The sequence below is a fragment of the Nyctereutes procyonoides genome, unplaced genomic scaffold (genome assembly GCF_905146905.1).
Source record: "Nyctereutes procyonoides isolate TBG_1078 unplaced genomic scaffold, NYPRO_anot_genome, whole genome shotgun sequence".
Classification (NCBI taxonomy): Eukaryota; Metazoa; Chordata; class Mammalia; order Carnivora; family Canidae; genus Nyctereutes; species Nyctereutes procyonoides.
In genome coordinates this window covers 22,922,195-22,948,019 of record NW_026575121.1, presented here as the reverse complement: position 1 = coordinate 22,948,019, position 25,825 = coordinate 22,922,195, and the positions used below count along the sequence as shown (strand labels likewise).

The 25,825-nt window shown below is 33.2% G+C and overlaps 1 non-coding gene and 1 pseudogene across 1 annotated transcript; both read right to left on the bottom strand.

The window, feature by feature from the left end:
* The window catches only part of LOC129516448 (tigger transposable element-derived protein 1-like), a 150,925-nt pseudogene that overhangs the window by 58,768 nt on the left and 66,332 nt on the right, over window positions 1-25,825 (bottom strand).
* LOC129516686 (U6atac minor spliceosomal RNA) lies at window positions 9,931-10,051 on the bottom strand. The gene has a single exon (XR_008665827.1). It is a non-coding gene; the product is annotated as a U6atac minor spliceosomal RNA (small nuclear RNA).

The following is a 25,825-nucleotide window of genomic DNA, read 5'->3' as shown; positions in this document are numbered from 1 at the left end:
TATTCCCTAGAATTTAGCCAGATGAAAGGAAGTTTGATGACCTGGATTAAAGAGATATGTTTATATACTTTTGAGGCCAGAAAGGCTACAGGGAGCTCTATTTTTTGATGGGAAAAAAAGAACTGATAAAATAGTAGTAAAACAGTTAAACTAAAACAAATTCCATTAATACTTATGCATTTATTTAACATATATATGTATGTTAGGTATACATTTTGAGCTATATAAAGTGATCTCTATAGTATAAAGATTGCCACATGAGAAACTTAAAATACAGGGAAAGTATGATAATTATAACTAGATAAGATACTGCTGAACCATTTTAAAATAATGCATACTTTGTATTTCCATTATTTAAATATTTCAGAGAAAAGGTTTTAACTATCATGATAATAAAACCAAAATAAAGTTAGAAAACTTGTGGTTTATTTCTCATTATCGTATGATTTATTTTACTATAACCAGGTTAATAATACTACAAATGCATACATGGTATAGCAAGATTGTCAGAATCGAAAGGGAGGATATAAATAAGGAGTTATTAAATAAAATGCATTATTCAGTATATCCTTGTGTCTTCCAAATACATATTTTAAAATATTTGACTTTGCCCTGAATTGTCAAAGAAACTTGGATTTATTTATTTATTTATTTATTATATTTATTTATTTTAAACTTGGATTTAAAAATGTGTCTTCATGAGGTGCATGGGTGGCTCAGTTGGTTAAGAATCCAACTCTTGGGATGCCTGGGTGGCTCAGAGGTTGAGCACCTGCCTTTGGCTCAGGTCGTGATCACAAGATCATGGGATAGAGTCCTGTCTTGGGCTCCATGCTGAGCCTGAAGCTTACTTAAGATTCTCTTTCTCTCCCATTTCCCCTCCCTCTTCTCTTTCTGTAAAAAATACCCACCCCACACACACACGCATGCAAAAAAACCTTTCTTATTAAAACATTTATTTAATTCTAAAATGGCACTTTGTATTAAGAAATTCCCCAGTGGGTTACATTTTATAGAGCTTTACTTGCTCCTAGTCTCTTAGGATAAATTCCTCCTTCTATTCTTAAACAAAAAAGTAATAGCAAAACTGAAATTTCCTCCTTCCTAGAGAGTAAATCAACAGATGGGAGGCATCCACAGCTTTCTAGAAAGTTGATCCCTATAAATTATAGAAGTGGGCAGAGTGTTTGTCCAATGTTAATGCATAGAGATTTTTTTATCTCAACATTTGGTGGGTTAGAAAATAACTCCTCTAGTTATCATTTCTCTTCTCGCATCTGTGACAGCCCCATCATCAGTGACATGGCATTAGTGTTCAGGGTGTCCATCATGGGAAAATGCATTATTCATTTACATTATGAATGAACTTTTAAAACAAAAATGTCATAGATGGTCTTCAGAAACTGAAGAAAATATATATAATTATACAAAGAAGCACTGACTGGTATATAATGCCATCTTTCACATTTTTCATACATGATTTATTAGTTATAGTAGTATTGCATGTGCATTTTTGTTTTAAGACAAGTTACCTTTCAATATAAGGGACAAGGTAGGCACACATGCATACACACCAATGAACATTTATATATACCAGTATTTATTATTAATACAATGTCTTCTGCAGGGATATTTTGGTAATGAAAATAGAGAGCATCTAAAGGCTATAAATTCTAATTTTTGACAGCTTGCTGAAATAGTCTTTCCAGTTTGATAGTGACAATTAAGTTTTAGTGGCTAACTTTCCAATTGTGATAAGACTATTCCTGAGATATAATAGAATTCTGCTAAGAACACTTACGCTATAAGAATACAGAACTCAAGTCTTCTTGAATAAGTCATTTAACTACCAATCTCCTTTTCTTTCTCAAACTTTATTTTCATTTTAATAAGAAAAGTATTATTTCATCAGACATGCAAATCTTACAGAATGCATACATATATTTATCAGATAAATATGGATAAAGTATATACAATATGCATACATATTTAATAATAATAATAATAAATTGACACCTATGTACCAACTATCATTTGAAAAATTAGAACTAAAAGGAAGAGTTAGGGGGAAAATGGTTAAAGTCTGAATAAAAGTCCCTCAGATAGGTTTTAAGTTAAGGGAAAGTAAACAGGAGCTGGGGTTCCCCAAGTATATTAGTTTGACAAAACTTTATTGAGTTTTAAAATGTATCATTATTTTTTCCAACTTCATTAGCCTCCAAGTTTTAGGTTATTTCTAATATTTTCTTAAATTGTCAAGGATTTCTTTGGGGGTTAAAAAAAAATCTCTCTCAACTAAATAATGATAGAAGAATGGGTATTGCTCTTTTTATCTCCTACCCAGGCACATTTTAGGTGGGGAGGGAGCAGTCACCACAAAGCACCAGGGATAATGGAAAATGTAAACAAACCAGATTAGTTCTGGAATCAAAGAGGCATAAAATAAGAGTTAGATGTGGAGTTTACTCTCTCTGCCTGGTAGCCAATGCTCTTTACCATATTTCTTTATCACCCTTATCCTAAAGTTTCATTTTAAATATATCTTCTCCATAAAGGTAGCTTTGTATCCTCTTAGTCAGAAACTATCAGTTCCTGACATGAGGAATGAAGTCTAACTCATCACTGTGTTCCTTCTTGCCTTATCCATTGTAATTGTTCATTTGATTCAGGGTTTTTATATATGAGTTCCTAGCAGCCCAGGTTTCTAGCTTTCAGAGGACAGAGTATTAGTGCTTGTTTTGATGTGGAATCATTATATCTTTTTGTTCTTTTATCTTATAAATGATCATTATATGTATATTTCTTTGCCGTCTATCCTTCCCACTACTCAGTGATTTTCATGACAATAACAACCAAGTTTTTTGACCACCATGGTATATCCTTCACTTAACATAGTATCTTGCTTATAAAAGCAGCTCTAAATACAGTATTGTTAAATGGGTGAATTTAGGGTCAGGATGATATCTTGCAAGGACAAAGAAAGAAAAAACAATTCCTCAGAGATCAAATGCTTAACCTTAAAAGGCCTCTGAGATATATGCATGCTTCCACTTTCTATTATAGCTAACTGCTTTTCAATAGCTAAGTCATTTGCAAATCTTTTACTAACGTGGTTGTTTGTTTTGAAGGCTGGAAAATCAGAGTCGCTTGATAATAAGGAATCATGGACTCTTCCAAATTTTCACAAAAGCTAAGTCCAGAGAATTAAGTAATGGAGAGGGAGGAAAAAGAGAAAAAGAATGTTTCTGGACTAATAAGGTAGGAGTGTCATTCTGCCTCATCAGAAATAGGACTTGGGAACACGGGGCAGGCTTTCTGGTGCCAATACATCAGAGGTCCGTAACTATGTGAACTCTCAATAAAACTAGACCTTACGAACTGATCTTGTCAGTTTCTGCAGTGTTGCCCATGCCTTTGGGTAAATAAATGCTGGCATAGTAGCCTTCAGATTCCAGGGGCCTTGCAACTTGAAGCAAGAGGATATCCGCTGTCAGTGGATAGGTTTTAAGTTAAGGGAAAGAAAACAGGAGCTGAGGTTCCCCAAGTATGTTAGTTTGACTAAACTTTATTGAGTTTTAAAATGTATCATTATTTTCTACTTCTGAATTTCTACTTCTGAACTTTTTTTAGTATATCTGGCACATACTGACAAACAAGAATCACGATAGCTTTCCAAATCATGAAGGGAAAAACACACTGTCCAACATAAATGGTACCACCAAAAAGAGGGCCATTAGTAGTAGCTGAGACACACAAGTGTTATGTACTTACAGTTATTGCCTAATCACAGTGAGTTACCATTTCAGTCCATTTTAAAGCTCTTTTATCTTACGAGCCACATTGCTTCCCATGAAAAGTTTTGTTTTAAAATACTTATTTTGAAAATTATCTCTATTAACATTTACTATGATAAATATATTCTTATAGTAAAGCTTGAATTTAAAACTGTGATCTTTGGGCCTTATTCATTTAAAGCTATTTTATCGAATTCTAATGGAAAGTACAAAGATTCTGTTTGTTTTGGACATACCAACTTTTCTTCATACAGGTGTATGAGAGAGATCTTACATGAACTATGCAACCTGAAAAAAATCAGTTAAAATAGAAACTCCACTGCAAAAATCACTCCTACTCAGGTTTCAGTTTTCTTATCTTTATTTTTTCAATTTTCTTATCTTTAGATGATTTATTTGACTCTATAAAATCCTCATATTTATTCTATTCCATACAGTAATATTTTCTTTTAGTTAAAACTTCTCTGTTATCATGAACAAATTTTGTATTGGATAGTCTTATTTTGCCCTTCAGAATCCCCTCCTCTAAGTCTGTGACCCTGAGGTTCTTACTCTACATGCTTTTTCATGAATCATCTGGGAAAATTTCCAAGAGTGTTGAAGCACAGCCAGGAAGCTGAGGAAATGTTGAAGAGTGCTGGAGAAAAACTGCTGGGAGGGTCAGAAGAATGTCAGAGAAGGTCAGGAAACATCAAACCCAGAAAAGCTCTGAACACATGACTTGAGGTCAATATCATGTCACAGCCAAAGCTTTAAAAATATCAAGGTTAGAAATCTACCCTACATTACTTTTTCTATCCCTCTTCATTAGTTTGGCTTTCTTAACATCTACTATTAAGGAGATAATACAGTAATAGAAATATATTAGCAAGAATGTATGGTCAGATAACAACTACTTAATTATAAGCATATCAACTACCAAATAGTAAGAATTCTCTATTGATCACTTCACATATATAATCTCATTTGATTTCCACAACAATTCTGTTGTACTATTATCCCACCTTTCTGATACAGAATCTGAGAATCAAAGAACTTGTGTTAATTTAGTAGAGTTACTCAACCAATGAGTGAAATTCAGAAATAGGTGTATCAGACCTCTCTAAGTTCCTTTAATTGTGTTATGGCAGTGACATTTGCAACTAACACCGTGAATATATACGATTACTAAATTACCTGTAAGTATAATTTTATTTTTCTTTCCTCTTATAAGCCAAACTTTGGCACAAAAATAAAATATTCATCTTATTCTCATTTATTGGACAGTTAATACACCTAATATATTTTATCAAACATACACCGCCTTGTAGAAGCCTTTATATTCTCTTCATTGTAATCAATTTTATTTTTCAGGTTTACCGGAATAAAGCAGCCTTACCTTTTTTTTTTTTTTTCTTCTTTTTTTAAGATTGTATTTATTTACTCATGAGAGACACACAGAGAGGCAGAGACATAAGCAGAGGAAGAAACAGGCTCTCTCCAGGGAGCCCAATGCTGGAGGACTCAATCCGAGGACCTCATGTTCATGCCCTGAGCCTAAGGCTCAACACTTAGCCACCCAGGCGTCCCAAAGCAGCCTTATCTCTGAAAAGAATGTTAAATTGCACTGTTTAAAATCATTTGAAAATTAGAAATTTTGTTATAATTTTTATAAAAAATATTTCAACCCATATCATCAGTAATAACTTAATTCATGAGAATCACATGGTGAAACAAGATAGCTCATTCAGCTATAGATTCATGAATGACATGGTTCATAGAAATTAACACAACATAAGAGAGCTGTGTCTTTGAGCTAAGAGATTTATGATTTTTTAAAAAAGCTCTATTCTGAACTTATCTGAGCAGATCTATTTTTATTGCTGAAATAGCATGGGATCATATTTACTCTACTTGCACTTGGGTTACTGAAGCATAATTTTAAATATCTTAAACCATTATATACTATGCTAAAATTATGAATGTATTATTTCTCAAGGTTTATATGCTGAAGTAGAAAGGAAATGGCACAGGTTTTCATATATCAATTGCCCATCAATATGATTTAATTCCTCTAAATGATATTTGATTTCAGTTTAATTTTAAGATACTCAATATGTACTATATTCCATATACCGCAATATTTCTTAGAGAAAAGGACAAATAATTTATGGTATTTGCCTCTAAAAAGCTGTTATTCTAAATAAAAGACAGGTGATAGGCAAATTTTTTAATGTAATAAATTACATGGTAACATAGAACCTGTAAGAAGTGCTACCACATGCTAGGGGCTAGGAACTTAATTTTAGGGATTTGGGTCCCTTTCCAGCTGCCTTCCAGAATAAATTGATAACATGTATCTATTGTTTTTTATATTCCATGCACATCTGGCTGTACTGATACTGTCATTTATGTTCCATAATATTTTTTCATCAGACCAGACTGATACAATTATTTGATCTATTCACTGAAGTAACAGACAATAGAACAGATTTCTGTACATTGTAAAGGGAACTATATCCATTAGATCCACTACTAGAACACTATACTTATCGCAGTGCTTAGATAAAGTCAGTGATTGGGAGATACTTTCTGAGTGGATAAAAGTAGGAATGAATCGAAACTATCAAAATAATAATCTTACCCCCAAATCTCACCCTCTTTGGAAAGAGCTTAGAGAATGAAATACTCTTAATATGTAGTGTTTCCTCTTATTTCTTTTGATTGTTAAAAAAAACGACCAAATCTTTAACACTGATATGGGTAGAATTATTATATTAATATATACACTCAAATGATAAAATCACTAAGCAATTATAAGCATAGTAAGAGACAAATGACTTGAAACACTCTTAAATTCTACAGAACCACTGAGGATTTTACTTGCAGCATATGATTTAAAATATTTTAAATATCTCAGAGAACTGAAAACAAAACGACAGTGCACACTGTACACATTTGAGCAAATTTTTTTATAATACCTAGAGCCAAAGACATAATTTAAGAAGGGCAGGAGTCATTCCTGGGGTTAGAAGAAAATGAAGAACCCAAATTTTCTTCCTTGTTTTATTCTTAAAATTTCAGTCAGTAGAATTTTACAGTTCATTGGTTAAAGTTGAATTATAAGAATTATTTTGCTCCAGGCACACTGCCTTTTATTTTATTCCTCCAAGTCTCTTACTTACCCCTACTTATAAACCCTTGGATGTGGTTCTTTCAGAAAATTCTCCCTTGATTCCTTCACTAATTGAACTACACTTTTCCTCTAAATGTCAAGACAAACATAACCAACTAAGGAAAAATTCCCCGATCTACATCAGCTCTCCATGATTTAAACACTCATAACACCATAAAATATTCATAGCTTGCATCATAGTTTCTGAAATATGTATTTATTTGCTTACTCAGGTAATCAGCATCTCTCTTCTACAAGCTTTAAGTAATGTGTGAACAGAGATGATGCAGTAGGCAGAATAATGGCTCAAAAGATGTCCACGTGTTAATCCCTGGAACCTGCTAGTATGTTACATGGTAAAGGGGAATTAAAATTGCAAAGAGAAATCAGCTCACCTTAAAATAGGGAAATTGTTCTAGAATAACAAGGAGTGGAAGTCATGTAATCACAAATGTCCTAAAAAGTGAAAGAAGGGGGTGGGAGAATCAGTATCAAAATGATTCAATGGGGGACACCTGGGTGGCTCAGCAGTTTAGCGCCACCTGCAGCCCAGGGCGTGATCTTGGAGTCCCAGGATGAGTCCCACGTCAGGCTCCCTGCATGGAGCCTGCTTCTCTCTCTGCCCGTGTCTCTGCCTCTCTCTCTGCTGTTTCTCATGAATTGATAAATAAAAGCTTAAAAAAAAAATGATTCAATGGTAGAAAGACTAAACCGAACATTGCTAGTTTGAAGATGCAAGGTAGCAATCAGCCAAGGAATATGGTTAGCTTTTAGAAGGTGGAAATCACAAGAAAATGGGTTTTCCTTTTAGAGCCTCAGAAAAGGAATGCAGCTTGACCAACAACTTGGCTTTAAAACAGTGATAACATGTTAGACTTCTAAACTACAAAAGTATAGATAATAATTTTGCTGTTTTTAGCCACTAAATATGTTATAATTTGTTACAACAGTCATAGAAAGCAAATAGATAGGGCAGCCCTTGTGGCTTAGCGGCCTAGCGGTTTAGCGCCACCTTCAGCCCAGGGTGTGATCCTGGAGCCCCAGGATCGAGTCCTGTGTCGGGCTCCCTGCATGGAGCCCGCTTCTCCCTCTGCCTGTGTCTCTGCCTCTCTCTGTCTCTAATAAATAAATAAAATCTTTAAAAAAAAAACAAACAAATAAATAATCCCAAAACCTAGTGCATGCATGCATGACATATGGCCTCCGATACTATTTGCTTAATAAACAAATAGATAATGAGCTTGAGGGGTGTGCTATATCTATTACATGGTATTAAGGTCTCAATATTTTCTTCTCATTCTATTTTTAAATTAATTGAGTCACAAAACATTAAAAAACCCCACAAAATTCTACAATCAGTATTTTGGGGTTTGAAAATTATAGGTCATGTTCTAAAGCCTATGTATGACAGATGTAAAATGAGAGTCTGCACCACCCACCTTTTCAACAGACTTTGTATGAACTTTTGTTTTGGCTCCCTGAGTGTAGGCAATGAGTTAATGTGAAGGAGATACAGCTGGCCAAGTACTGGAACTTTTTCAGAAGCCAAATGTTATAGAATTTTTGCCTCAAATTAAATGACTCCTATTATTTTGGAGTGACTATATTACAACTTATTTAAGTTGTAAAACTTAAGTTGAGAAAACTTGTGTTTTCTCATTTACAACAATCCTGTGCACCACCTATTTCTAGCCCTATTTTCATGTTATTAATTCAGGCTCAAATATCTAGTAAAGGTTGGTCCTGTTAACAGTTATGAATGAAACGTAGAGGTGGTGGGGGCATCCCACCTCAGTGGAGAGGAGTATTTTATCCCTAACATTTTTTTTAATAGCCTGTGGATGATGATAATTAAAAGCAGACCAACTTTTTGTTGGCTGGACTCTTTTTGGCTTATCTATAGACAATGCTCTCCCTCTCTCTCTCTCTCAACGGCACTATGATGTTGGATGTAAATCCAGGCTCAGTGAATCCAACATCCAGTTTTCTTCAATCATAATAATGTTTTCTTTCTGGAATTAGGTTGCTTGTGTTCAAATTCTTTTCACATTTGAACATTACTTGCCCTTCTCTGCCTCAGTTTCATCATCTATAAAAGGAGGAGAGTAACTATATTTCAAAGGTTGTTGTTGGATTTAATATATAAAAATAAATGCTTAGAATAGCATCTGTCTTAGAAAAGCATTCTGTATATGTTAGCTCTTATAAGAGCTCTGAAAATGTCAATGGAAAATCTTTTCAGGGAGATTATAGTGTGAGGTTGGAAAAAATATTTTGCAAAACTATAAGGTGATTGATGAAATAATCCTATGAACTATGCATAATGATAATTTATCTAAATGACTTCTAAAAAATTAGTTGGATTAGCTAGAAGGTTTTAATTTGCTGACTAGTGTGTTCATATTTTAGAACAAAGCCAACTCATTTGAATCATTATAACTGCATCGAGCTCCATTTGTTGAGCCATGTGACCTGGGTTCAAATTCCAACACTACCACTTACTATGTGTATAACTTTTAGGTAAGTTAATTCACCTTTTGATAACTCTATTATGTCACCTATAAGATAAGAGATAATCATTCTGATCTCACAGGATTAGTGTTAATAAGTTCACACTTGAAATCTGCTTAAAATAATGACTGTCATATAAGTGGCCAATACATATTTTTTATTTATATGTCAGGTAATCTTTCTTTTTTTTTGATTTTGTTATCTATTTAAAATAGTTTTTTATTTTTTAATAATAAATTTATTTTTTATTTGGTGTTCAATTTGCCAACATACAGAATAACACCCAGTGCTCATCCCGTCAAGGTAATCTTTCAAGAATTCTTAATTTTTTTTTTTTACGTTTTTAAGTTAAATTCCAGTTAGTTAACATACAGTGTAATATATTAGTTTCAGGTGTACAATATAGTGACTCAACACTTCTATATATCACTCTGTGCGCATCACACATGTACTCCTTAACCCCATCACCTATAAAAATGATGGTTAGATACCATGAAGTAGGTGGCAATGCCTTAACTATGCATACTGTCAGGTCTAAGGGTATCTTCTATACTTGTAGGGGGAAATGCTAACCTTTCCTTTCAAACAACATGAAATCTTATTTGAACACTAGAGGCATCACTTTCTTTCATAGATTTCTAATGCTTCAAATACCTAAAACAACAACAAAGTAAATAGCATATGCTCTTCAGAGCCAAGGTCACATACCACAAAGCCAGCTGACGTACTTTACATATTCACTAGCCAGCTAAGTTACAAAAGAGAATTTTAAAAGTTTTGTTGTTGAAATTATAAAATTAAAACTATTGCAGTGCAATGTTTGTGAAGCCTTTTGTTTCATGTTCTGCTATACAACAATAACTTTCAGAAAGTGGAATGCTTTTGTTTCCTGTCACACATTCTAAATGGCCTTTAAAAGTCAGTAGCTGCTACTCAAGAATAATGAGGTATATTATTCTCTCAATGCACATGTAAATATCCAATTAACACTAATGGGATTTATGGCATTGAAACCAAAGGGAAATCTACTTCAGTGTCTCAAAATAATCTTTATTTTTGATACCTACCTTTTTTACCATCTAAGTGCAGTCAAGCATAAATAAACAAATTAGTATTAAGCATCAATTTGACACTTCCATTCATGTTGACATTCTGAAATACTGTCTGTAAACAGTAATGTGTTTTAAATCAGAGATGAGGCTTTAGATATCAGTTAAGGATTTATATGTCCCTCCCTCCTCTACCATTAATATTAAAATTATAAAAAAAAAGCACATGCACTCCTAGTATTACTTGAGAAATATAAAAAATGTGAATTCTTCAAATATGTGTGGCAAAATATTTTTTAAGAACAGTATTTTGGAAGATTATCCTTTTTATGCACATATACATCTAGAATCCTAATATCTCTTTGAGACACAGTCATATAGCCCTCTTTAGTAAATATTTCCTTCTTACAATTCTGTAATTTTAGTCCTAATCATATAGTAACTATTCCTAGAAGACAACTTTTAAGTGGAAAAGTGAAATACCATTAAGATACTACTGAATTGAAATAGCATCTTAAAGAATATCCATTTTAAGGTATCATGAAAGAGATATGTCAGCACACCTAAAATAATTATTTTTATTGGCCTAAGTGCAGAATGACCTCCGGGGACTCCAGTCATATATCTTTGGTGGAATTTGAATCTTTAAGATGATTCCATAGACATTAGATTACACAGTGAAAGTGTAAATCCCTGTGTAGAAAGAACAAATAAGCTCTTAATAAAATTCAATAAAAAATAATAAAAGGTATGATAATATACATAAAGTATATGTTGATGTAGCCAAAACCTATTAATTTTCTATGGCATTATTTATGCCTAAAGGCCTGAATGAACAGATCTTGTAGAAAAACTATTTAAAGTAACTGTAGCAAGTAAATAGCTTACCAAAACATAGGAAAAATATATTTCCTGACTAATAAAATGGAACATTCTCCTCTAAAAATCTTGGGTTATAAAGTAAAATGGCCTTCAAACTGAGATAATTATCTAACATCCACTTATCTAGAATGTAATCACATCTAAACAAGGGTTATCATTCTTTCCTAGGTAAAGAGAAGTTGACATTCTAAGAAGCTAACCTATTAAAACAATAGGTAAATTTTATTTTACATGCCCATTCATCTAAGAAAAATTTATTGACTTCTTAGAGTTTAGGTCTGGAAGAGTGTCCAAACCACAGCAGGGACTTGACAAATATTTTTGTAATGAATAAATTAATTAACTAAATCTTCAGATATCCTATTTGTAACATTTTAAATGTATTTAAGTCTCTCCTATACTATGACTCTCAGTGCCAGGCTTTAAGATCAAGATATACTAGTTGATTTTATAAAGCTCAAAGTGTGATTGGATATTTTGGGGTGTCTAGGTGGCTCAGTCAGTTACGCATCCAACTCTTGATTTTGACTCAGGTCATGGTCTCACAGTCCTGAGATTGAGCCCTACCTTGGGCTCCAGGCTGGGTGAGGATTCTGGTTAAGATTCTTTCTCTCCCTCTGTCCCTCCCTCTCTATCATCATCATCATCATCATCAAAAAAAGACATGACTGGATATAGAGGAAAAAGCAAATGATTACGATTTAATATAATAAGTATGATGCATAATATGATAAACAATACTTGAATGGATTGCCATTCCATAACATTACATGCATACAAAAAGTCTATTTTTGAAGAAAATATTAAGATTTATTTTAAAACCTATTTTTACATGATTACTTTGTTAATTCATCCTTATATACTATACCCTATCAGATTATGTCAATGAATATATTTTTAGGAAGTCTGATGATACAAAGAATACCAGAAAATGGTTAATAATATTTTTGTATTATTTTTGATTAATTGAGAAGTAAAAAATGTTACCTACAGTGCTTCAAAAGTTACACAAGTAAAATTGTATGTATTTGTTCAACCTAATGATTATCTTATCATGAAATTAGCAACTTAAACTCATCTCACTGATACTTTCAGTTTTATCATGAAGAATGTTGGTTAGACATAGTTTAGGGGAGTATAAGAATATTTTTGCTTTTTTGTGTGATCATATTCACAACAACTGAGATTTTATTTATATGTGACCAGTAGAAGAAATTGTTTCCCATTGATTTATAACCATATGGATTGTCAGCTTCTTGTCTTCTAACATAACTATGCAACTAATTCTGACTGATACCCTATTACCTATGCAAGGTAGTTTCACTCCATGTGGTAGGCCACCAGGGTCCACTGGACCCAATTTTAGTTTTTGAGTTTCTTGTTTGAAAAGTTCTAACTCTTCATAAGAGCTGATCTTTTGTGACATTTTATTTTTTTCTTAGCTGTCCTCTAAAGAAGAGAAATTTATTATTTTTTTAATTGAATAAAACTTATCCTATCTCACAATTAAAATATACACTCACTGAATCTTTTTATAAATCTAACACATATACATTGGATCTTAGTGACCTTATATAGTTTACCCATGGCTTTGCACTGGGCAGGTCCATTTATACACAGATTATTTTTTTAATAAATATAGTATAGTACTATAAATGCATTTTTCTTCCTCATGATTTTAATATTTTCTTTTTAGCTTGCTTTAAGAATATAGTATATAAAAAAGAATATAGTATATAATAAACATACAAAACATGTTAATTAATTATGTTATCAGTAAGGCTTCTAGTTAACAGAAGACTATTAGCAGCCAAGTGTTTTGTTTATTTTGTTTGGTTTGGTTTGGTTTGGTTTAGAAGCCAAGGTTTTGAGAGTCAAAAGTTACACACACATTTTTGGTTGCACAGGGTGTCAGCACTACCAAACTCCCTGCTGTCCAAGGGCCAACTGTATTTCTCATACACTGAAATATTGTTATTTAATTTTCTTAAGAATTACCTAACCATTGCTCATTTATTATTCCCAAGTATGCTAAAATAAGTCTAAAACAAAAAGAAAATGAAAGAGAATGATGGAATCACCTAGAAAGATGGTACAATAAGAAACTGACCATCCTTCAGCTTTCTTAGTGTATTGCCAAAATTATTACATCGCTTTCCAAGAATGTATTCTGCCTTTAGATTTCACTGTGTAAGTTGAGAATTCAGAATGTTTCAATTTATCCTGTAGGGATGCCTGAATAGCTCAGTCAGTTAAGCATCTGGCTCTTGATTTTGGCTCAGGTCATGATCTCAGGATTCTGAGACTGTGCCCTGTGTTGGTCTCCCCACTCAGCAGCGAGTCTAGTCTGCTTATCTACCTCTCCCTCTGCCTCTACCCACCCCTAGAAAAAAAATCTTTTTTTTTTTTTAATGGAGAATGAGCCCCGAGAGTGCAAGCAGGGGGAGCAGGAGAGGGAGAAGCAGGCTCCCCCCTGAGCAGACAGCCTGATGAAAGACTCAACCCCAGGACCCTGACATCATGATCCAGGCTGAAGACAGACGCTTAGCCAACTGAGCCACCCAGGTGCCCCAAAAAGAGACTGCCTTAATTTATCCTTTTAATAGCAAAGAGAAAAAAAAAACTGAAATAAGACATTTTATAATTCTTATATGAATCAAAATGAATGCAAAATTATTCAAAACAGCTGTTGACATTAATCATAATAGTGAAATTGATCATATAATGCTGTAAATCAAAATCATATAATCTAAGGACAAAAAGAAAATCTGTAAACCTTACAGTGAATAACTAAGGACAAAAAGAAAATGTGCTATTTACTTCCAGTTAGACATTCAATGGGAAGAACTTCATCATGGCCAAGGACCATTCCATTTTCTCAAAAGAATGTGTGACAATATTCATTCATTTATATTTTTCCTGGTATGCTGAGGGTTAAATGACCACTATAATATCCCAGAAAACCATAGATGAAATGCCCAGTATGGGATATTTCAGAGATGCTTTTTAAAAATTTCAGAATGTTTTATGTAGTTTATAGGCATTCAGACTCATAAACATCCACAAAGTCACAAAGTCACAAAAACTCTCAGAAGTTCCTCAGAAGCTTCTTAATAGGCTTAGTATATAAATGATTATGTACCTAAAAATATATCCTTATTTTTATGTATTTATTCCTGTATTTGTTTTGTTTTTAGACAGGGAGGGACAGAGCGGCACAGGGAGCCGGAGACAGAAAATCTTAAGCAGGCTCCATGCCCAGTGCTGAGCCCGACTCAGGGCTAGATCTCACAACCCTGAAATGATGACATGAGCCAAAATCAAGAGTCAGATGCTTAACTGACTGAGCCATCCAGGCACCCCAATACCCTTCTTTTTTAAAAGGAAAATAGATACTTGATACATCTTTTTAAAATGAATGCAAATTTTATTATATGGTTTGTTCTTAAACAAATAATTTAAGAAAACTTTAAGTCTTCTGGTGAAATCTGATTTTTGCCCCACCAATTTTCAAGACAGTCTCAAAAAAGGGGTTCTTCATTGACAATGGATTTCAGTTGTGACCAAAATCAAGCAAAAAGTGGAATGAGATAAAAGATAAATATACTGCGACGGTAAGCTGGGAGGAAATGTGTCCTAGAAAGTTTTAGGAGTTATTATCCACTGTATGCTTTTCCAAAAATATGGACATATTGAATTTTATGAATCTGCAGGAAAAAGAAGTAAAATTCAACTTCACTGGATTTTCAGAAAAAAAAGATCTGTTAAGGCTATTTATTAATAATTATAGAGACTGTGAAATTACATAATAACCAACATATTTTTTCCAGTCAAGATGCATATAACGTAGTAAAAATGGTAACACCAGTGGTTAGACTAAATATCCAGTTGGAGATTAGCCAGTTTTGTACTTAACCCAGAAATTTATCCAAAAATTCCTTTATTAAACTACATGTAAATACCTCATATCTTTAATGGTCTTTGAAAATCTTAATGCATCTCCTATTAATGACTTGAATAAAATTTTAATACATACACATCACATATTTTTAGGAGTTATGTTCTTAACTTTTGGGAGATTACACTTCAATAGTTTTAGAGTTTGTCTTGTTAACACACCCAAGGGGAGTAATCTGACAATCATTTAAACAGTGTTGCTTAAAAAGTATGCCTCATGGTCTGCTTCAGTCCTGACACATATTTTCTTATCCAAGGATGAATCCCAAGTGGCAGTAGAACTTTAACTTTCTGAGTCCGTTCCTCTTTTATTTTTTTCTTCTCTAATGATTTTGTATTTTTGTTTCTGTTTCTGGTTTAATCATGTTCAAGAATTGGTTTTCCACATAAGGCCAATGTCTGCTAAACTTTCAGGATATCTGGCTTGCTAAGTAAGACTTGACCTCTTGGATGTTAGGAAGACCACTTCTTGCAGACCAGAAACTTTAGCAAATTCGAGGCATCTCAAAATGAAACCAATACACAAATAAACAATACTATATTAGATTTTCTAGACAGTGGTTAATTCTCTGGCTCAGTGGTTCCTCAATTGATTTATATGGGTCTAGATTTATAATACAAACTCAAGGAGGTCTATATCTTGCTGCATCTATGTAGACAATCAGGCCATACAGAATGAAACCTGCCCCTTTTTGCAATCAAAAATAGCTTTTAGAAATGTTTATAAACATAATGGAAAATAATATTAAGATAATTCATTTAAAAAAAGATAATTCATTTAAGTATCCAGATCTGGTGAAATTCTTATTACTCAGATTTTTATGAGATTATCATTCAGAGAGGAAATAAATCTAATGATCTGGTTTTAAAAAGAAAATTCTCTCCAATGTAGAACAATTAACTAGTTTTGTATCTAATCTAGCAATTTTATACTAACATTTTTTATTAATTGCCTAATAAAAAATTAGCATTTCAAATGCTCTCTAAACCAATTTTAATATCTGACTGGTTTCCTCACTGATTAGTTGAATAAACTCTTTGACACATACTCATTATATATTTATATGAGAATCGTGTTTTTCAGTTTTTGAATATTATACTTTAGCAGATAAAATATTAGCAGAATATTATACTTTAGCAGGCAAAAAAAAGTACATGAATATTTGTCCCTATTCTCCCTACAGTAAAAATAATGAGACTACTTAGCTTTCCCAATGGTGGTTTTAAATACTGAAATTTTAAAAGTTAAGTATTTTCTTTTTAAAAGAGTCTAATTATACTATTTTAACCACATTTTCATGTCATATTACTTTCAATAATTCACTGAGAGAAGACATTAGAGTTTATTCTAAATCAGGTAAGTGCAATTTGACTGGTTGGAGGCATCAGTAGAAGGAGGTATAATTGAAAAATAACATGTATTGAGGTTTTCTATATAGCAAACACTTTTATCTGTACTACTTCTTGTATTCTATCAACCATGTGAGATCAGTTAGCATATTCTAGGTAATTGCCATACACTGCCTATCCTAATATTCATCACACAAAATTGCAATTAATTTTAAGACTATCATGAAGGAAACTTTGATTTCTTGTTCATGTTTATATCCATCTACATGGAACTGAATGTGAAAGGTATTCTTATTCAATAAATATTAATTGAATGAATAAATGGTTAGATAAATATTAGCATTTATAGCTAGATTAAAGCAAAAAAAAAACTATGCTTTGATAGGTGCTTTGATCAATCCTAAGTAGTATGAATAGATGTAGTTTCTGGTAGAGTTATAAAACATGAAATTTTATTTTCCTTCATCCCACTGTTGTCTATGAGATGCTTCTTTTCCTTTTTCATTTCATTTTTAGCATGACCACCCATTCTCCAATGCCCATGAAAACTTTATGCCATAGTTACAATCAAAGCCTTAATGCCCAAAGCTCTGGATTCAAGCCTTACTTCATCAACCTGCTCCAATAGATCATTTGAACTCTCTAGACTTTAACTTTCTCTTCTCTAATTTGAGCATAAAATTATCTGTTTTAAAGTACTATAGAGGAAAAAAAAAGTGAGATAACCTACACAAAAGTACTTAACATAGCGACTGATATAGTTGATATAAGGGAGATAAATTATATAAAAGTACTTAACATAGTGACTGATATTAGTTATCCCAAAGAATGCTCTTCTCCATTTATAATTCTCTCTTGATAATCCACAACCACAGGCTTTGCTAAGGAATACAACCTGGCTTACCACCATTTGTTGCCAATTTTAGGCAGCTATTTAATCACTTTAAATCTCAAATTTTCTCAAATTAAAAATGAGGAAAGTAGAGTAGCAATTCAGAAGCTGGGCCTTGGACCAGCAGCATCAGCATTACGTAGCAATTTGTTAGAAAGGTATTACTTCTTTCTCACCACTGAATTACTAAATCAAAAGTTGTATTTTTACAAGATCGTCAGGTGATTTTGACAGGCATATTAAATTTTAAATGCTCAACCTAAATTACTCTAAGCCATCTTTCTGCTCCCAGTTCTGAAAATATATTTTTATTTTTTAATTTTTATTTATTTATTCATGAGAGACATAGAGAGAGAGGGAGGCAGAGAACAGGCAGAGGGAGAAGCAGGCTCCATGCAGGGAGCCCAACGTGGGACTCGATCCTGGGGACTCCAGGATCACGCCTTGGCCCGAAGGCGGGCACCAAACTGCTAAGCCACCCAGGGATCCCCTCTGAAAATATAAAAATATTTTTAAAATATTATGTTATTATCTTAGCAACAGTTAACACTTTAAACTTTTCAGTTATATACTACCTTTCCAGTTATCAATTGCTGTTATAATCTGCTACAAAAGTTGGTAAGAAACTCAGATAGGACATGGCAAGAAAGCCTTGTGTCTGCTTCACAATGTTTGGGAACTTTGCTGGAAAGACTTAAACTGCTGGAGTTTGCTTGAATGATGGGGGATTGGAATCATCTGTGAGGTTCTTCACTCACAAGACTGGCACCTAGACTGGGATGACTACAAAGTTAGGTGTATTTGAATTGTTTTTCAAAATGTCTATGTAAGGCCTCCGAAGAAACCTGAGCTTCTCACAATATTCTAACCTCAGGATGGTGAGGCTTCTGACATGGTATCCCAGAGCTAAACAGAAAATGTTCTTTTGAACCCAAGGGAGAAGCTAAATGATCACTTTGGCCTTAGTTTTATTTCCACTATATTTAATTACTCCAAACACTGATAGACTTGCCCAATTTCAAGGAAAGAAGATATTAATTCTCCATTTCCATAGAGAAGTGTCAAAAAATTAGCAGTCATGTTTTTAAACCCGTGCATTAATGATTTTGTATTTATGGAAATGCTTCTCAAAAATATTCACCAAAATAACTCCTCAAGAAGAATGAACAGTCAATGGTAGCAGTTCTGGGGGAAGTGACATCAGCAAGATAATAGAATAGGAAGTTTCATCCCTTATTCTTACACAGAAACACTACTTAACAATGATATAAGGACTAAAATATCTTTATGAGAGGTTCAGAGTCCAGTTAAGAAGTTTCAGTAACTAAATGGGCATAAAACCAAGAAAAGCTGCCCTGAAACAGACAAGAACAATTTCACTTTACCCACATGAGCCCCTCCCTCTAGGTGACAAAGCTCAGTATGGACAGAAAGCACCCTGAGCTGTAACTTCCTCCTCACGTGGATAGAGGGTAAATGGTCACAGTCCCCTGCCCTTCAGTGGGCTTTCTAAGGGAATGGCTTCTATCTTATCTAAGATAGAGGACTGAAAGAATCAGCACTGTCTTGATGCTGGTCAGCCAGGAACAAAGGAAAAGAGGTGGGAAGCTTTTGCAGCAATCGAGAAAGAACAGAGCTTGAGATATCACATTTCCTAATTTTACAAAGCTATAGTAATTAAAACAGAATGGCACTGGCATTTAAAAAAGAAAAACAGATATATAGACCAATGGAACAGAACGGAGCCCAGAAATAAACCCACCCATATAATGATTACCTGATCTTTAACACTGGTGCCAAGAATACACAATGGGGAAGGATAATCTCTTCGATAAATGGAGCTGGGAAAAGTGGGTAGCAACACGCAAAAGACTGAAACTGAACACCTATCCTACACCATTCACAAAAATAAATTCATATGAGTTAAGTTAAAGTGAGATCCAGAACTGTAAAACACCTAGAAGAAAATGGTAGTAGAAAAGCTTCATGACATTGTCACGGCAGTGATTTCTTGGATAGAACACCAACATATAAGCAACCAGAGAAAATTAGACAAATGGGATTGCAACTAAAGAGCTTCTGCACAGCAAAAGAAACAACCAACAGAGTGAAAAGGCAATCTAGAAAATGGGAGAAATTATTTGCAAAACATATATTTGAAAAGAGATTAATACTCAAAATATAATTCATACAATTCAATAGTAAAATCATAATCTAATTAAAAATAAGCCAAGGACTTGAATAGACTTTTCTCCGAAGAAAATCAAAAGGTTTTGTATATGTATATTACATCAAGGAATGTAAATCAAAGCCACAATGAAACATCAATTCACACCTTTTAGGATGGCTATTATAAAAATGTTATATATCCATAAAAGTGTTGGTAAGAATATGGAGAAATTGGAATTCTTTTATAGTGTTGGTAGAAAGGTAAAATGGTATAGCCGCTACGGAAAACAGTACAGAGGATATTTTAAAAATAAAAAACAGAATTACCATATGATACATTAATCCCGTTTCTGGATACATATACCAAAGAATTGAAATCAGAATTGCAAAGAGGTATCTGCACTTCCATGTTCACTGGAGTATTATTCACAACAGCTAAGACATGGAAATAACTTAAATGTCCATCAGTGGATGAAGAGATAAATAAAATGTGTTATATACATTTATATACAGTGGAATATTATTCAGCTTGAATAAAAGAATACTCTGTCATTTTTGACAATATGAACCTAGAGATACCCTGATGAAAAAAATAAGCCAATCACAAAAAGACAAATATTACATGACTCCAATCATATGAGGTGGCTGAAATAGTCAATTTCATAAAGCAGAAAGTAAAATGACTGAGGCTAACTAAGAGGAGAGAAAGTAGGGTTCGCTGTTTAATGAAGTTTCAGTTACACAAATGAACAAGTTCTAGAGATCTACTACACAACATAATATACATAATATAATTATAATGTACTGTGCACTTAAATTTTGTTAAAAGGGTAGATCTCATGTTTAGTGTTCTTACTACCATAAAAAAAGTAAAATTAAATAATTAGCCTAGGTGGAGGAAATAGTGGTAGTTCTGAGAATATAATGTTACTCTAAAAGAAAATACTATCAAATTGTCTTGTTCTATTTATAAAATATATAAAATGTTTACATCTTAATGTATTTTGTTTCTGTTAATACTTTAGGAGTTGTTCAGTTAAAGTTGAATTTCAGATAAATGACAATTTTTTACTATAAGTATGCCCCAAATATTGCAAAGAACATACTTATATCTAAAAAAATTATTTACCTGAAATTTAAATTTAACTGAGTCCTATATTTTATTTACTAAATCTGCCAACCCTAACTTTACTGTAGATGTATACCCTCTTCAGTCTGTTATTAATATTGATACTTTAGGAGGATGTATCAAATTTACCCACATGCTTCTTACCCTATTATCCAATATGGGGTAAATACTAGAGTACATACACCTCAATATTAGATGTACAGTTGGTCACAAGACAAAGTAATAGACAATAAGTTCAAACAAGTGGCAAGCTAGTATGGACTCCACTTTGGGACAAGCAGTCTTTTCAGATTTCTCCAAATTCTGTTTATCTGTAACCCTCAATGAAGATACTATAATACTTACGTTTATAAAATTTTAGAATCTTATCTTCAAAGATTTTACTAATAATCAACCAGATATATAATCAGAGCTTATATGGTGAATTTCACTCTATTAGTAAACCCTGTGGAGTTATAACCATAGAATTCTTGTGTCCAAAATAGCATGATTATATTCTTCCAGCTGTGAATCTTAAATCCTCAACTAAATCCTAGGAAAGTAAGAAGGAATTTAACAAACAACATATTCTGGTTAAAGAATTAGAAATTATTTACAGAGAGAACAAAAGGCAATTTCCAACACAACCTTATGTAACAGCCAGAGAAGTAATTTTAATATGAATTTTCCCAGTCTGTTTGCCATCTTTAAATCAGGTTTTTAAAAATTTTTATTTTATATTTTTATTATTTTACTGTCAAACCTGTAACTAAATACTATAAATATATGATATTAAGCTGTGGAAGTAAATGTAGCTAAAAATTTAGTATACACATCCATCTACAGCAATAACAAATATGCCTCAGTATTTCCTTTCAGGAAAATCTGAGATATCTTAAACCCTTCCCCTCACTAAATATAAGTGCCTAATACCTTCCATGTCTGATTTTGTGCATTAAAAGCAGGTTATTCAAGTGAAGCAAATCCATAGCTATGTTAATTTCTCTAAGGAAAAAAAAAAGAGTCTGTTGAAGAAGATAAATTCTTTCCTACTTTTCCTTTTTCAGATCAAAGGAAAATATACCTTTTTATTTTTGAAAGCTTGTATGAGAGAAAGAATTATAACCACATATTGTAAACTGTATATTAAATCACAGAATTTTGAGAAGAAAACAAACCTTCACTGCTTGCATTAACATTTCTACTGTTTGTATTTGAATATTTTTGCTGATGGGTTAGAAAATAGTGTGAGTTATATATAGCTGAATATCAAAGGAACAAAAATGATGGAACAAAACAAGAATTTCCGGAAGAGCTGTCAGAAAATACTGGCATTCATTATCATAGGAGCAAACATTTTAGTATAGACATAACATGTTATTAGCCTTCTTTTCCTTTTAACATAGCTCTATATATTTCAAGGTGACTTAGAATCGTGATGTGATTAATTCTCACAAAATTCTCATGGTGCCAGTACATGTACATGTTATTTGTTAGCAATGATATGTTGATAGAATTACCCACGAATTTCCCATTTACCTCTAAAGTAGAATTTCTTCGGATTTTCAAATTCAAAAGCATATTCTCTCAATCAAAAATTAATAATAAGTGCTTTTGGGAAAGTAAGCAAGTAAACCAAGATGCCTATTATTAGGATTTAACAACACGTCTTTTTTTGAGTTACCAATTTGATAGAAATGTATTGAACATTGTGCTAGGTAAGAAAAAAATATTAAAGAAGTTATTTTAAGTCTTTTTGCTAATAATGCTTACACAGAATTCAGAAAACAAGCATTACAAGAAGAGAAAAATAATACATGTATATAGCTAAGTAAATAAAATGAGATTTTCCATTTAATAAATCACTTATTGCCAATGTATTGTATTTTTTTTCTTTTTTGTTCAGATAAACAGTACTTTCTAATGTAAACTGGAAATAGTTGATGTCATTAAAAAAAATCTTGGTGTGTGTATATTGTAGCACAATTCTAATTATAAATGAAAGGGGATAAATGAGTTTAGTGCCTAATGCATTTGGGGGCATAGAGTAGATGCTCAATATACGTTTGTGAAAAGAAGGAAAGTACAGAGGTAGGAAGAAAAGGTTATGGTCCATGCCAATAAAAGTTGCAGTAGCTTGTGTCCCATATCCTACAATTCATTCCCACCCTCTCCATAGACACATGCCTTTCCTCCACTAAAATCCATCAATATCTCTACCCTCCGGATGTGGCCTGTCATGTGACTGATATAGAAAAATCAAATATTGTAGAAATTACCATAGCTGATTCTAGGCCTAGTCATCAAGAAGACTGGTATCTTCCTTCTGGCTGCCTTATAATACTTTCCCTTCGAAGTCAGCCATCGTGTAAGAAATGCAACTATACTGAGACCATCAAGATGTCAGCAGCCCAAATGGAGATTAAGCCGCTATGTTGAGAGGTGAAGGAGTAGTACTAAGGCACCCATAATGTCATTGAAAAATTTTATATTGGATATCCAATGCATAGAGGTTTCAGATGCCTGCAGCTCCAGGTGCTGACTGCAACTGCATGTGAGATACTAAGTAACACTATTTCCTAGGCCCCGTCAATCTAAAGGTCAAAGAGAAATAATAATTCCTATTATTTTAAGCCATGAAGTTATCATGGACTTTGTCACTCAGTAACATATACTTAAAATGAGAGCTTTGCTCATCATGTTCAAATATACTATGAGACTTTGATAAACTCCATTCAAACTGACTCATGTGTACAAGTCTTTGAGGTACATATGAAGCTTAAAAAGTAGCTAAAAACTGGTATTGCAGCTGGGTCACCTGGGTGACTCAGTCCCTTAAACATCTGACTCTTTGATTTCGGCTCAGGTCATGACCTCATGGTCCGGAGATGAAACTAGCTCCAGGGTCCATGCTCAGTGGGGAGTCAGCTTGGAATTCCCTCTCTTTCCCTCTTCATCATCCCCTCCTCACTCCCCTGCTAAAATAAATAAATCTTTAAAAAAACAAATAAACAAACAACCTGACATTACAGGTTACAGGTGGGATTAACCAGTAAGGCTAATGAATTTCCCCTAACCTCATTATCCAAGAAGGGAAGCCTCCTTTGGAACAATATTGGCTATTATTTCAAGACGTAACTTCATAGAAACAAAAGTAGAAAAGGTTGGGCAAGTGAGCAGTGCAAATAGTCTTAATCTCGCAAAAAGAGTTGTGGGGTGGGGGCGATGGTACAAGGTTGAAGATGGGTAAAACAGCCCATCCTGAAAAAAAAAAAACATATGGAATTACATATAGGTTGCTCTTGTCACTCCTAAGCATTACCTGTTTATTTTAGAACTCTCTAAGTTGTACTCGTAATTTTTTTGTACTTATAATTAATGATCACGATGGACTCTAAATTTTAGTTTTTCAAAATATATTTTAGTTGGGTAACATTCTCAAGTACCCAGTTAGATAATCTCTAAAAACCCTTCAAGATAGACTGTAGTTCTATTTACTCTCTCAGAGTTCCTCAGATCTGCACTATTACTTAAAAAAACAAAAAACAAAACAAAACAAAAAACTGGTGATTGCTTTCAATTCTCCACTATTTCATGTCTTTTGCTATCAGTACTTGTAATTATTCCCTGTACAGTAGAAGGGATTAATTCCTTGTGACTCATGGGTAACACAAAAAGAATACAAAATAATGCATATCACAATACTAGCTAAACTTTATTCAATAAATATATTAAAACTATGTTGAAAGAGTCCCACAGATTATTTCAATTAGTTCTAATTAACTCTATGAGGTAAGTATAACTAGTATTATTTGTACTTATTTCAGCAAGTGTTAGATTTACAGATGAAAAACTAGAAAAAAAAATTAAGCAACTCCGGAGATACAGATATTGACTGCACTGGGATTTGGACCTAAGCAATAAGAAGCAAGCAAAAGGTGGGAAGAGGGAAATTATTACTTCATATAGATTAAGTTTAATGTGTGCATTTCAGAGGTTAAATTATGTTAAACACCACATTCAATTAAAGATATACTTTGCACAATTCAACCTAACATTTGTATAAATATGGTTCTTCTTTTAATTTTTAAATTAATATTGAAGTGTGTTTTTAAGATTTTATTTATTTATGAAAGAGAGGACATGAGGTGGGACTAGGGGAAAAGGCAGAGGGAGAGGGAGAAGCACTGAGCAGGGAGCCAGACAGGACTCCGGGATCAAGACCTGAATCAAAGGCAGACACTTAACTCCCTGAGCCACGCAGGTGCCCTTAACATTGAGGTGGATTTTTAACCTATAATAAGCTGTTTTAAATTTAGTGGCATATCTTAGTTTTGATGTCATAGCTTAAATTTAATGGAATATTTGAAGTATAGAACTACAGTCAGGCTGGCTTTGTGGACATACAATATGTACAGTTTATACAAATCCTCAGTGTAAAAGGGACCCACTCTTGCTTGAACACTAGTGTCACTGTCTTAAAATTCTTAATAACTTTCAAGGAAAAGCCACATATTTTCATTTTACTCTAAGCATCAAACTTAAGCAGTTTTGACCACAGCAATATTTGGTATAATTACTGATGTGTGAGTTAGTAACTAGGAATTTGGACTCAAATTTTGTAATTTCTGGTATATTCTACCAGTGCTCTTATCATCACTTTGCATTAACTACTTTCTGGATTCAGTGGCCTGGGAGTTATCATATACTAGAAGGAAGGTGTTTATCACATTCCAGAATCTTCGCAAATCACCAGGCATCTTGGGATGAAATTGCCACTAGTTAAACAGATGGAACTACTAATTTGAAAGCAAGGAACATACGGTATTTCTCACTGTCCCTCATTATAAGAGACATACCTCATTTTAGACCTAAGTGTAACTCCATCCCACACAGACCCGATGTTATCTGACATTTATTATGATAAACTATTTACATCAGAAATGCTACATTATGAAA